Below are 14,921 nucleotides of genomic sequence, written 5' to 3'. Positions count from 1 at the left end.
ATGATTCAAAAAAAGAGTTAATAGTGAAATGACAATTTTTTGCCAAAAAAAGGCTAGTAAAAAAGACTAAATTCTTTCATCAATAACTGGATGAATTTTAATGTAGATAAACGAAATAACTCAGATGGGAAAGAAAAGGCTAACTTCAAATAAGTGATGGACTGAGCTGACAACTACTACTATGCAGAAAAAAAACCCTGATACTAGATGTAAGTAGACATCTTGGTGGAAATGACAGCTCAATGCTCACTAGTAATCAAAATAAGAAATAGAAGACTAAGAAAATACAAAAACTCTTTATGCCACTCAAACCCATTGTGTGCCTGTACTATCTACAGCGCTCTCTCTGCTATCACCCAAGGTATAGCATAGGTAGAAACAGCAAAAAAGCAGAAGAGAGCGCAGAAAAAATATTTCCAAACAAGGAACGAAAGGAATGGTAGACAGACTAAAAGTCTTCAGTGTAGAAAAGAGGTGACTGAAGACTGAAGGCAACCCTTATGTGTGAAATCATGAACAATGGAAGAAAGGTAGAGATAACCCTGCTTTTGTTTACTGATTCTTCTAATACAGGAACTGACAAGTATCAAAGCAAACAAGAGCGAACTAAACAGGTACTTTTTCTACACTACATGCATTTAAAAACAAAACTCAGTGCCACAAAGCATTGTTCAAAAGAATTACGCAAATTCCTGGAAGGAGAAGCCACCAAGTTGTAAAAAGAAAGAAGTTAGTACTTCTGCCTTAAGGAGTTACTAAACTACAGATTGCTGAAAAGGTATTTCATGTAAGCATCACTACTTTTTTTGACCTACTCTTTCCTAAGTATGTGTCATCAGCCTTGTGGAGACAGGACATGGATCATTGCTCTGACCCTGTACAGTAATTCTTATAAGTCCACTGGAATTACGAATTTAACTGTGTCTCAAGACATCCAGTACCACTTCCAGGATAGATAACTATAATTTTTGGTCAACAGCATCCAGTCAGCTCAACAGGGAAAACAGAAGAAGAAATTGTATGAAGACTGCCTATCTTCTGTGGATATTCAAACGGGGACAGAGTAGGTTTTGTTGGGTTTCCAGATACTTCAGCGTAACTGAAAGATCGACAGTGAGCAATAATACTTTCTGTTACCTACAAATCTGGTTGGTACTCCTGTCTTTATAAATTTTATACATTTTAGATTAGATGACCGCAATAAAGTCAAACTGAACACTGCAGCTAGCACTGAAGATAGCTTAATTTATAATAGTGTTTTACTGTAAATTATACAAGCAAATGGAAAAGTGAATTCACTGATTGTTTTATGTGTTAGCTTAAGGCCTGAACTGTCAATCTATTTTGTGCAAAATTCAAGTTTTGAGTATACCATCCAGATTGGTACAAGATACATGGAATTGCTGACCTTCACAGTGTGATAAAAAGCCCATTTTGGGGGGGAAAAATAATTAACGAAAGTTGAGAAGAATGCTACAATGATGATTATGACATAAGCCTACACTGTTAATATTACACTGGCTGGTGATTATTACATAGCGATTATTAAGAAACTCTCTATTCTTTTCATCTCACTAGCACTTAGACATTTTATTCTAGATAGTTTTAAAAATACACTTATTACTTTACTGGGTGATTTACGCTGTTTAAAAATCAGTATTTGTATTTGCTATTTTTGTACGATTGTCGCAAATATAACAGCTCTTGATAAATTCACTTCACTGCAGTGAAGTTGCTATTATATTCCCCATGCAAAAAGCAAACATTTTAGAACATTTTAAAATCCCAATATGAAACAGAATCAACTTAATACTTCTGTAAGAGTATGCTTTCTTTAAAGCCCATCTGTAATAATACTGAGTTCTTGATGAAACTTGCCTTAAAATGATCTTAGGCATTTCATTTAAGCAATGTGTTACTAAAGGTGTTTTGTAGAAGTACATTCTAGAGTCTTTTGCAAGAAAACTTTAAGAAGTTATTTAGGTTGGTAATACACCGGAAGAATATGTGCAGTGGAAAACATTCAGCTATGGTTAGGCAATCCAACCAGACCTGGTAGATCTTCAATTTGCATATTTAAGATTTACAAAAGATATAAAAAATTGCAATGGGGGAGCAGAGGGGTTGTTTATTTTGCTTTCAACTAGAACTCAAAGCACGCAAATTAGCAGAGATGATAAAGTACTTCATAATCAACTAAGGTGATGCAATAGGCTTGTTTAATATAGACACAGATATAAATGAAGTTACATAAATAAAATAATTATGAAGACCAATAAAGATATCACTACTTTCACAAACAAAAATATTTTTAAAAACAGTAAAAAGCATTTGTGAGGATATAATCCTAACACACCTATTTAAAGAGAACAGTTTGCTGCCCACAGATTTGGTTTATGCCTCAATAAATATCAGGGCAAGTAGAAACACAAATGCTGCAAAGTGGACCTGGGGAAAGTGGAAAGGATAGAGAAAAATGCTACAGAGCTAAGAGCTATATATAAAAAAAAATAAATAAATGTTTGTATATTGTATACTTATCACAAAAATGCTGTCTATGCAAGGATAGGTGTAGAAGTAGTAGAAAAAAAAATATAAACACACACATAACCTTAAAATAAATTCTGGTTTTACTTTCTATTGTATTCTTTATCAAGTAACAGGGATACTAAGTTACAACTGAATTTCATAGCAGCTTTTTTTTTTTAATGCAACTGTAGTTCTGTTTTGAAGAAAGCTGCCTGCTTCCAATTTTTACTTTCTGGATAAGTTCACCCAGAAGGTTTAAATTGGTTTTGTTTTTCAAACATACAGAAGCTTCTCTGAGTTCTTTTGCAAAATGTCACCAATTTGCTACTATGCTTCCATTCCTTATCTCTCCCAATGTCGTGTCAGAAAAAGTAATTCTCTCCCAGTTTCTTATCATAAAGAAAGTAATTCACGTTAACCCTTTTGGCTGTCATCTTCACATTGCAAACAGAACAGCTGACTAGGGAGGGAGGTGGCAGGATGCTTTTATATACACTACTAGCTTTCACCTCCAAAAATTAAGTTTGACTCATGTTTCATAACTGGAATAAATTTGGTTGCCTGGGTTGTGACAATTAATCCTAGGAAATGACAAGACAAAATGAACAACATTCACTGATCTAAGGAGTCCAGGAATTAAAGTCTGTACATAGCTAAATGGGGAATTAATTGAAATTAAATGAAGTTTCCAAACCATGATCCAATTCTAACAAAAGTGCTTTAAGAAGTACTGAGATTGATGCTGTACACATTGACATTCATGCTCTAGAAGGAAACTTTAAGAACAGAATTAGGAGCATGGGGTTAACAGTGCACCTTAGCATGAAAAGGAACAGTTAACCTCTTCAAATGATCATTTACTACTTGGAATACCATAGTTTTCAGAATATATTGTATTAGAAAGTTTTGCAAGCTTTTTCCATGGAAAACTATATGCATTTCCAAGAAGGTACCACGTGTCACACAAAATGAGACAGGAATTAAGTAATTCATGAACGGAAAAGCGTAACTGCCTCATGTAGCGGCAGGCTTCATTCAGGCTAAGGCACTCTTTAATATTCAAGCCATCACTACTAGTTACCTTTAAAAGACACAATTAATATTAATTGTTTGTGAGGCAACCCATTTCTTTATATTTTTATGTGCTTTGTAGTAATTCCTACATGCATCTGTTGAGATCAGGACTGTGCCAGGCATACACAGACACCCCCCCACACCACCCCACAAAAACAGTTCTTGCCTCGGAGTGTCTGCACCTGACTGCAGGATCATGCAACTGGATAATACAATAACTGAAGAAACTCAGCCCTAAAGGGGCCATTGGCATTTATTTCTTTTCTTATTTTACCTTACTCTTGCAGTACTCGCATCTGTTCGCTTGCAAGATATTTGTGTGCATCTAAAAACTTTTTGGAAAAGTATTAAAAATGTAGTCTCAAGGATAGTTTAACAGTGTTTCAAAAAAAAAACCAACAAAAAAAAAGTTGTTTCCCTTGTGTCATAATTTCTGCATTATTGAAAGAATTTTGCTGCTGTTATTAATGGGCAGTTAGGAACAACCTAGAGCATAAAATGTCTCAAAAAATATAAAGTGAATACAGATGCTGTAGTTTCAGTACAGTTTCAATAGATAATTTCTTAAGAAACATTAAAAGCCAAATTTGAGTTAATGCCTAGAATAACGATCACTTCTGAGAGATATGAGCAATTAGGCTTAGCTAAGTCAGAAGGCAGCCAAGACAACTGTGCCCATATACGTTCTGGATTCAGACTCCCGAGAAGATTATCTATTTTTATTTCTCCTACATTCCCTGCTTAGCTGTCACAACATCTCTGCAAACACATACAAGTTGAAGACTGTCTCTTAAATTGTAGCATTATTGCAAAAGTGTTAAGGAACAGATAGGAGCAGAAAGGAATAAAACCTGTATTTTATTCAAAAGTCTACTTTTTTCTTCTGTGTAACTTGGTCAGGTCAGAAGCCCCTAGCATTTCATTTTCACATGTAACATTGTAACATCATTACAGATCTAACTTTTTTTTAAAAAAAACAAAATGAGGAGATCCTTGGATAAAAGTACAAAGCTCTAGAAATTGCGCAGAGAACATAACCTATTTTCACTTCCTTTCTTGAAAGTTAACAGCAAAAGACTCCAGTGTCTGAACAGCTAAAATCAACATTCACCTCACAAGGCAAATGGATTGTTCACAATCATCTGTCTAGCGGCATACTCTAGACGTGTGACCGCATTTAATGCGGAAATTATACTTGATCTGCAGCCTACAAGTCTGGTAGATGCTGGATGGATAAGAAATGCATGTATAGTTTCTTGTTCAGGGTATAAAATAACAATACATTACAAGTTACAGCATACTTTATACAACATCATACACTAAACATAATTAATTGCAATGAAAGTATGTGCTTTAAAAGTTAAGATGATGTTTTAGGTAACCACAGTGGTCTGAGAGGAAAGTTAAGCACCGATAATGTCAAGAATTTGTTATGCCTTTTTGTCCTTTACTTTTTCATTGTCTTTTCTCGCTTCAGTCATGACCTACAGTCAGCTTAAATCACACCTGACAACCCCACAGAAAGGCTGTAAAAGCAGCAATTAGGAACACTGAAAACACCCAAATAATTTATTGTCACCCTGGGAGCAATTTGTGTCTGTTACTAAAAACTGCTAGAGTCCATCACATCACAAGGCAGTCCCAGACTAAGCTGTCTCTCAACATCAAGAAAGAAAACCAGGGAAGTGTGGCAAGGAGAGGAGAAATGAGTGGAGCCTGTGGCGAAGCCCTTGTTGAGACATCAGGAAAAAAGGGAGCATTCAGTGTAACTGGTTCCCTTCTTCCTATCACAGATAACTCCTCCCTGTCCATCTCCATCATCTCCATTTTACATTCTGGCTGCAATGCACAACTTTTCAGAAAAAACCCAAGCAGAGATAAGGAGATTTCCATAATGAGCGAGGAAACATTGAGACAGTGATAATTGTTTTTAAGACCAAGTGCACCAAGTGAAAGTCCTCTAATTTATTTGCTTACTTAATAAAATAATATATACTATGCTGCTATGCACTGGTGTATTCACTAATATCCTGAAGTGTCACTCTTTTGTAACATTTAATTTATGGAAAAATTAAACTGATAGTTGAATAATTTATTCTATTAAACCAATTTCAGTGTTCAACTATAGTTCTATGACCAAAATAACTTTACCATTTTAACCCTTTGGTCATAATCTACTATTTTAATGATTTATCAAATTCTTTTCAAACCTGACTTTTATGCTGAGGCTACATAGTCTGAAATTGCAAATCATTAACATAATGCCAATAAAGTCAGCCAAATTATGGAAGCAACTTGCTTTACATAGCTGCTGAGCTTCCACTTCAGTGTAAGGTCAACAAGCCTAACTTGATTCACCTCAGTGTTTATCCTGCATTAAACAATTAAGGAAACCCCTTTAGAAGATTGTATCACTTCAGTGTGGACAGCTTTATTCATATAAAAGCATTTATACTGTTAACTTTTTTCCAATACATGATACTTGCATAAGTTGCCGTAACAGCAGTATAGTGACACTCAAGGTATTGTAAACTGCAGGGAAAATATCATCCCTAGATGTTTCATTTTGCTGAATGCAGGCTTAATGAAAAAAGTATACCCTACCTTAGTTCCTGCCGTGGCATGCCCACCCAAAACAATTTTCTTAAGGTTTGTAACCTCTACACAACTGAGATTAAACCAGAAGCTAAAACTGCAGCGGCCATTAAAACAAAAGGAACGGAGAAGGACATGGTCATTAAAGTATTAGCCATATTCTCAAGATGGTGGGTATTTGACAGGAATAAAACACAGGCATAAGGGGAAGGCCCTAACCTTCTCCAACAAATTGCGTGAAAACAATTTAAACTTTCCTTTTTATTCATTGTTTGTGTTGTGCCACTATACTACACCACACTTCACACACATCTTGTTTTCATTGCATCCCACAGCCAACAAACATTTGTCTTACTGTTCAAACGTTGGAGTCATTACCATGTGCTTCGAGGCACCACAAACTGAGTGTTTCTAATTGCTGTACGATAAACTGCTGGCAAGGCAAGAGATCTGATCAGAGTGCTGGGGAACTGCGCAGAGTTTAAAACACAAAACAGGCATAACTGTACACAAATCTTGAGGTCTACCTGAGAATGTTCCTACAGCAACTCTTTTTTATCCCTGCTGATAAGATGTTCACAATAAGGTGTTCACAATAAGGTGTTCACAATAAGGTGTTCACAATAAGGTGTTCACAATAAGGTGTTCACAATAAGGTGTTCACAATAAGGTGTTCACAATAAGGTGTTCTGTGCCTGTGGAAGATCGCTGGATACCAACAGCAGCAATACCAGTTTGGCATAAAGCTTCTCAAATGCATAATCTTATCTGCTGGGTTAGCATTCCAGCTGGTTAGAGGTACTTGTGGGCAAAGTAGTGAATGAGATGCTTTTCCTGGTATGAGACCATTATACAAAGCAACAGGAATGTTAAGAAGGCTAAGTTAATTTTGCTCAATTAGATAAGATGATGTTGGTTTCCCTGTTGAAAAGTGATTGGAAAAAGACAAAAATAAAATTAAGTTATGACACTGGCAAAGCAAAGGTACTGCACGATATCAAAACATCAGGCAGACAAGAAAGGCTTCAGAGTTAAGTATGCTTACAGATGTCCAATATCAGGAAAAGAAATTCAAGACAGATCTTAAAAACAATTTAAAAAGCTGAAAAGAGGATTAAGGTAAAAAACTCTCTAAGACATCCTCCAATTAAAAATAAGTTTCTTATACCAGATTGCTCAACTGAAAAGGAATAACTTGACATGTCCAAGGGAAATTCTGACTGTTTCCCAGAAATTATATTTAATTGTCTTGTACTTTAATTTTTGCTCAACTCTTGAGTATGTGGTTTCCATTTATACCTAAATTCTTCTTAGATTTCCTAACCCAGCAAAAGTCACAGTGCTTAGCTGTACTGATCAGAGAGGAAATACAATTTATCAAAAGCACCCATCACTCACCAGCTTTCAGCATAAAATTAGACAGCTTTATACACCAGAGTCCCACTGACGTAAACAGGAAGAAATAATGTAATCAATGTAAGAATCAATAAGATGTATTATTACCTAATTTTTCTTTTAAATACAAAGTTTTTCATTTTGGTTGTTGGTTTGTGGTTTTTGTTTTTGGGTTTTTTTTTCCCCTAAAGAAATTCCAGAAGACAGCCACCTAGCACTAAAACTCAAAGAACACAGAGCAAAAATCATAATGCCACATTTCACAACTGTGTATATCCATATGATATCATTCATATGAATTATGAAGTCAGAATTAAAATGGCAATTTTCATTAGAAAGATACACAACATAAAAGCAACAATATCATCTTAATGCCTTTTGAAACACTATTGTCTAGATGCCATCACATCCAATACAGTGCCTTACAAAGTTGCCCAACACAGAAGGGACAAACATTAGATAGATCCACTTATAGTTGGAAACAAACATTCCTGTTACAACGAATACAAAGACAGCTTGTTTCTTGTTTTTCCACACAACAACTTTCTCACTTATGTTTCAGCCTAAGGTTATTTGCTTTTCATTATCATCACTTGCATAGATTTTTTGTGGTTCAATTTTAAAAGGAAACTGTCTACATGAATATTATACTCTCTTGGCTAATTCTAGCTTACTCTTCCTCATACATAATCAATCAATCTCTAAGCCTTTCCTTGTAAAACAGGTGATATACCAAGGAACAACATGCCTTCTGGGATGAAGATTACATCACCGACTTTTTACTTTAACACATCAATCACTCTACTTCAATTCGCCTTGACAACTACTAGTCCCCCAAAGCCATGCAGAAAAACAGCAAAGAATGGCATTTTATATCATCCCAGAGCTGCTTTACCGGAGACCCAGAAATGAGCCATTCTGCATCTCTTTGATTTCTCATGGCTTAATCTAAGTACTTTAATCAGCTCCTGCACTTTCTCAGTCTTATGCAAAGAAGGAAAATCAGATTTGCAGGTTATTATTACCAGTCATATTAATCCATTTCCCTCTGCATTTGCTGTGCTTGGCCAGGTCTGGGTGCCAGCCAGCCAACCATCACTTTCATGAGAAGCAGCGAGGCAGCTGGTCAGAGACACTGACCTCAGTCCTGAAGCAACTTAGTTCTATTTAAATATGAAAGAAAACACAGAATGCCCATTTCAGCACTTTTCAGTAATACTTCTTATGAAGCTGGGTAAAAGCAAGTGTGTTGCTCATAAAAGCCTTAATGTGTTTCTTCACACAGTGCATTTCTGTAACTAATTTAAAGGAGAGAATTTGCATGCCACAGAAGAGGCATGCTCATTTTGGTAATTTTAGAACACTTATTCTTTCAAAAAACACACATACTAAACATCTTTCTTATTTTATACATTCACAAATGAATAAGAGTAATTGAATTCAAGAACAATTTCCATAAATCTAATATTACTGTTTTTTTCTGTGCAATAATTCTAAAAGCAGAGTTAAAATAATATATATATTCGGCAGCAATCCATAAAGTTCTTTTTGAACATTCAATAAGAATATTTTTACAGCAAGATATTCTTTGAATGATTTAGAAAGCATTATATAATACTTTTCACAACATCACTTTGAATAAAACAGTCAATTAAGTAAATGAGCGTGCTACTGTCAAACAAGCAAAATTGCTCATAGTTCTAGACTTTTTTTTTTTTTTAAGTATGTCTGTGATTGGGAACATTAAATTTACTAGAATGTTTATATTTACAGCTAATACTTAAATAATTCCATTTACACTCACAAATATGTTAGAGACATATTGTACCAGTGAGTTTTATATATCACATACTAGTCAGAAACACTAGTGTAACCTTATCATTCCAAAGCTCTGTCCAGCTATCTAAAGCAGACAGGAAGAACTGCAGTTGTATATTGTATTTGTGTATCATCAGAAAAACTGCTTTTACCTTTGCAGCAAATGGGAACTGGCTTTTAGACATCTGATTAACACCCGATTAATACTCTGAGAAATTAAGATACTGCTGATTCATCTTAAAATGCAACCTTTTGCAGAAAGATAAAAGTGAAAAAGCAAATGCATCTCAAAGTTTAAAATAATTGTACCAGAACTGTGTTTCTGGTCTGACTTGAGTTTTTCTAACAGTCACCCCTTTTTACTATGATCCCCCTCTCCATTTCCTGCAAAACAGATTCTCATTCTTGTCCCTCAGCTCCCTCTAGATTGTACTGATCAAGATCCCCCTCGACACACATTTTTTCCAAGAATGACTTCACCACCATCCCTATTCTTTCTCCTCAACTACTGAAACCTGGAATACATTCAGGTTCCCTGGGATTTTGTAGCCCATTCCATAGCTATGAAGGGGTTTCAGCTTCAGGGACACTCTTTTTTGGACAAATATCTAAAAGAAGCGAGAAAATGTTTCCTGCAATGCTAAAGAACACAGCCTGAAGGAGGAGAATGAAGACAGGAAGCAGAAAGACAATTTCTGTTTCTCCTCTACGACTTCTGTTGTATGCATACAGGGATGTAACTTTGCAGGGTTCTGCTACCTCATCCATATTTACCTTTTTATGACAAGAAGGCATACACCTTTAAGTGGCTTTACAGAAACACTCTGCAAAGGATGCATTACCAAAGAAACATGCATGCACCTGCAGTATGATTTATAATAGCCAGAGAGGTTAGACTGGCACCTTAAAGTTAAAAATTGTTTCATACAGACTAGTATGCAGTCGGACCACTGTGCCCCTGACTTGCCTCACAGCTCATGCTGTGAGCATACTCACAGCACATACTCCTGTAACACAGGAGTGCCGCGCGAGTTACTATTTTCACATCGCAGAGACCGTCAGGCAGCCAATATGCTGGAATAGAAGGTGACTCTACCCTGTGGGCCTAGTTAATAGGCAGCTGAAATAAAACGTCATCTGCCTAAACGAAAACTGATTGCAAAACGGATTGAAAGCAAGATGACTATCCCACAGTTTTCCGAAGATTTCATAATGTAGCCTATAGTCCTGGGGGTGGATTGTTTCTTGGGGATTTTGAGTGGGGTTTTTTGGGGGTAAGAGTTCTTGGGTACGTTGGGTTTGATTTTTTCTGACCTAATGCAGGTTGCTAAAATTGAACCCAGTATGTGCCAGCTTAGTAAGATATCCTTCAAGAGATACAAGCCATTTCATCACAGATCTCTTTCAGTCAACATAATTGTTTTATAGTAGGACAAGGCCATCCGTTCTACTGGTCTTTATGTGAATTCTGAAAGTACCCAAAGAGGGCAAACAAAAACCACTACGGCGCAGTGGAATCCAAGTGATTGTTCACATGAAAAATGAAGACTTGACACTGTGGCCAACAAACGGCATAGAATAGTTTATTATATAATGTTTGCATACAGTTTACAGAGTTTCACACCTCTTTAAAGGGCTCCCAAACTCTATCCCACTGAAATAAAGAAAACTTGCTTTTAATTGCATTTTTGTAACTACTGTTTATTTTACTGTCATTCATAATCAAGTCGTAGCATTTTAGAATATATAGCATTTGGCAGGTACAGCATAAGTTGCCCACTCCAAGAAGGAAACAAAGTTGAAACAGATAACACTTCAAAAAAACTCAAATAATCAAACAAAAGGGTGGGGACATGAGAAAGGGAAGAAGAAATTAGCTCACAGTTCTTGTTGAAGCTCTAAATTCCATTAAAATTACCTCAACTAGCAACACTTACAAGACTTTACAGAAATAATCCATTCAGTTCAAAAGTAATAGCCATCAATTACCTTTAAAATGTAATCACCTGTACTACAGGAGTACACATCAAAAAAAAAAAGGGGGGGGGGGGGGGGGGCCTCCAGTGTAGGTGGCACTGTCAATTTGTTTTATGTTTCATGCCCTTACATTCACAGCTGGCATCCAGATTTTCACTCACTGGTTAAGAGCATGTTTAACTTTCTTCCAAAGGAGAAAAAACAGGGAATATGTCAAAAGAGCACATTTAAGGTCCTGTTAATAACACTCCGACTAGATGCAGATATTTTAATTTGCCCAGCAGTACATGCCAATGCTATCTTCATGTATTATTACAGTTTGTAGCACAAAAACTATTTCCTACAATTAATATCAAACTGCCAATAGAAAAAGAGAAAAAGGAGGTTTGCAGATAAGAAGCAAGCACTTAAATTAGTGTTTTCAAGTCTATTCAAGGACAGCAATAGTTTTAGACTCAAATACAAATTAGGATTATTTTCCTTTTTCCATTCATTAGCATAATCTACCATTGCTTTCTTCAGTTAAAAATTGCAATAGGTAAACCACTCAAAGAACAAGCCTAACATTTGTTCTTAAATATTCTGTAGTCCTAAAGGATACTGACTTCAGTATCATTACATTTGTTTGTACACAGTATCTCTTTCTTTCTACACACCTGGATCTACTTTATGGAACAGACTGTGGGACTAAGATCCTTAAGTAATTTTTTTCAAGTCTCATCTAAATGAATCACTTGTACTTGAAACATGTTTTAAAGCACCATCGCTTTCCATTAAAACTGCATAAGGTATTTTAAAAAAGAAACGTTATGAAGTTAGAATATTTACAAAATTGTCTTAAACATGAGCGTCTTGCCTTTTGACTAGAAATATTGTACCACAAATACAGAAAATGCTGCAAAAGGCAAAGGGAAGTTGCTCACAGCCACTCTGTGGAGCTGCAGCAGAAACAACTGCTACACATACATATCAGTGAAGTTAGAAATCTTATGCCTTATTAACTCTCCTTTAACTCGCCTTCTCCATCAATAATAATTTTCAATCTGAAGGATGATACATTAAGTGGCTTTTGAAATGGAAGACATATATAATTTCATTTTTGTCAGAAAGAAAACTTTAATGATATTTTGGCCTTTAAGATTACCGGATACACATGATACCCAGAAAGGTTCCCCACTCATAAAACACCCCCTTCTCACCCAGCCATTTTACAGGCTGCATTCCCTACAGGCAATGATAACCAATTAGTTGATCAGAACATTTAGAAATTCTTAAAGAGAAAGCATCAGCTATCAAATCCTACAGTTCTTGCAATAAAATACGGGACTGAACAGGCAACTACTTTATTCAGTATAGCTAGAGGACATCAGAAAAATCAGAAAAATGAGGCATGGGAGGGCTGTCTTCAAAAGACTTCCACACCTTCAAACATCTAAAGATAATTAATTTGGGTCTCTTCTGTGATTAAATGAGGCAGAAATGGAGTAAGACAGCAAACTCGTGTCTATCCTGCTAAATCTAAAGCAACAAGTTTGTTATTTTGATAGCTGTGCACAAACAGCACCCTTTACAAAGAATGTCAACTCTGTTTTCTAAATTAGGTGTGTTGCCCTTCAAACGCAGGGGAAAAAAGCCCCAGACCTTAGCCAGACATCCTCTTCCAGATTTGTTGAGAGATTTCCACCTATTGAAGATTATTAGGTTCCTAATAAGGAATCAACATTTTGCCTGCAAATTAATACTATGCATTCCCGCTGATGATTTTTCTTCAGAGATAGAAAATACTGTGGAAAAGTATCCTGACCTAGCAGTAAGAGAAATTAGCTCATATTTTAAAAAACAAAGCAAAGGAAACAAACCAACCCTGCCCCCCCCACCTTACACACCTGTCTGACAATAGCAACACTCACTCAAGCTTCCAAAACCAGAAATCACCAGAGACTGGAACTCTGCATCCCCGAATGCCATGCACGTATTTGCAGTATGTTTTACAGGTGTAATTGGAAGTGTTCTGCCTATCACATAAAAGCAAAATCCCTAACAATTACTGTTCTAAATGGTTAGGATTTTCCGTATTGTTCAGTGCACTCTGGTTTGCTGAGACACTGCAGGAGTCTGGCCTTTCTCAAACCTGGGTGGTCTGCTCACCTCTCCAGCCGGTGCTACATTATGGAACAAAATAATACCAACTACCTTCAAACAAGCTTCACATTATATATAAGCTTTTCATAAACTTTTTTTTTTTCTTGACAGATGTATGCATTTTATTTTCATTATTAGCTTCATTCCAGGTTTGAAGCATTTGTCCTAATGCTTATTTCTTGAATTTGTGCATGGGAAGGGCAGATATGGGGGTTCCTACAGCAGGTGAACAAAGGTTGCTAAGTCACTGACCATAAATGAAATCAACAGATTTGTTTGCCTCTATGTGCTGTCTGTGTCTCAGTGGAATTATGCAGCAGCCCTGTGAAGCTGCAAAAAACTGAAGCATGTACTCTCACAATGCATAAGCACACAACAGGATAAAAGGGGGGGGGGGGGGGGGGGGCGCAAAACCCACCACCCAAAATCACTATCCCCATGGAAAAAGCTTTTGTATCTGTAACTTGGGAAGGCAGAGGGGAATACTCAAAAGCTCATGGTATGTACCAAATCATCTTGCTTCTGGCACTGTCGTCTTCACCAAAATTTTCCACTGTATGTGGAACTTATTCTAATTTGGAAAGCCTGATTTGACCCAGTCCTATTAAAATAAATCCTTTATAATTGCTAGATTCAGGTTATTAATGTTTTGTTGGCAAATCAGCAACATTTAAAGAACTAACTGTGCATGACAGATCCATTAAAGCGTTCAGCCATTTATAAATCTCATAAAATTGCCCATCTGCCTGAAAGATGCATGAGCTCAATTTGGGAAAACAGCACATACAGAAAAGCCCCCAAAGTTGACTGAAATGTCTGGGTAGTGATTTCTGAGAGCAACAAAATATTCCTTTTCAAGCTAATCAGAATTATAATTGTATTTTTGTACAAGAAGATTTGTAACTAGACAATTCCATACGTCATTAATGCCTCCTGTGAAGCATCCAAGATGCGCAGAGCAATGAACAAACACACATAAGTACAATTTTGATTTTTGACTGCACAAAATAAAAATCTGCATAAACACACACAACACTAAACAAAATAGATGCTTTTGGCAGCAGGGCCTTCATTTATGCAGGAGAAATAAATTAAATAAATACAGATGATGGTGGAACTGCTTGCCATTAGCCAGGAAAGAATCATCAGAAACAAATGCTGTCAAATTATGTATTGTGTTATCTCAACAGAAAAGCATCGACATTAAATGAATACAAATGAATTGCAGCTCTTTTAATACTCATAGAAAATATTCTGTAGGCTTTTTTTATTTGTTTGTTTTGACAGAAATAGGATATACCAGAGCTTTAATGGAAACTGAAATTATTTTCTGTTTTACTCTATGTCTGAAGCAAGGTCAGAATAGCTATTAGAGCTTTTTAAACATTTCT

General features: G+C 36.1%; 1 protein-coding gene across 1 annotated transcript in view; it reads right to left on the bottom strand.

Annotated features, from left to right (window-relative positions):
• Nucleotides 1-14,921, bottom strand: part of GALNTL6 (polypeptide N-acetylgalactosaminyltransferase like 6) — a 512,334-nt gene that overhangs the window by 249,343 nt on the left and 248,070 nt on the right. The window lies entirely within an intron of this gene.

This window comes from Pelecanus crispus, chromosome 4 (assembly GCF_030463565.1).
Source record: "Pelecanus crispus isolate bPelCri1 chromosome 4, bPelCri1.pri, whole genome shotgun sequence".
Taxonomy (NCBI): domain Eukaryota; kingdom Metazoa; phylum Chordata; class Aves; order Pelecaniformes; family Pelecanidae; genus Pelecanus; species Pelecanus crispus.
This window is presented reverse-complemented; position numbering and strand designations above follow the sequence as displayed.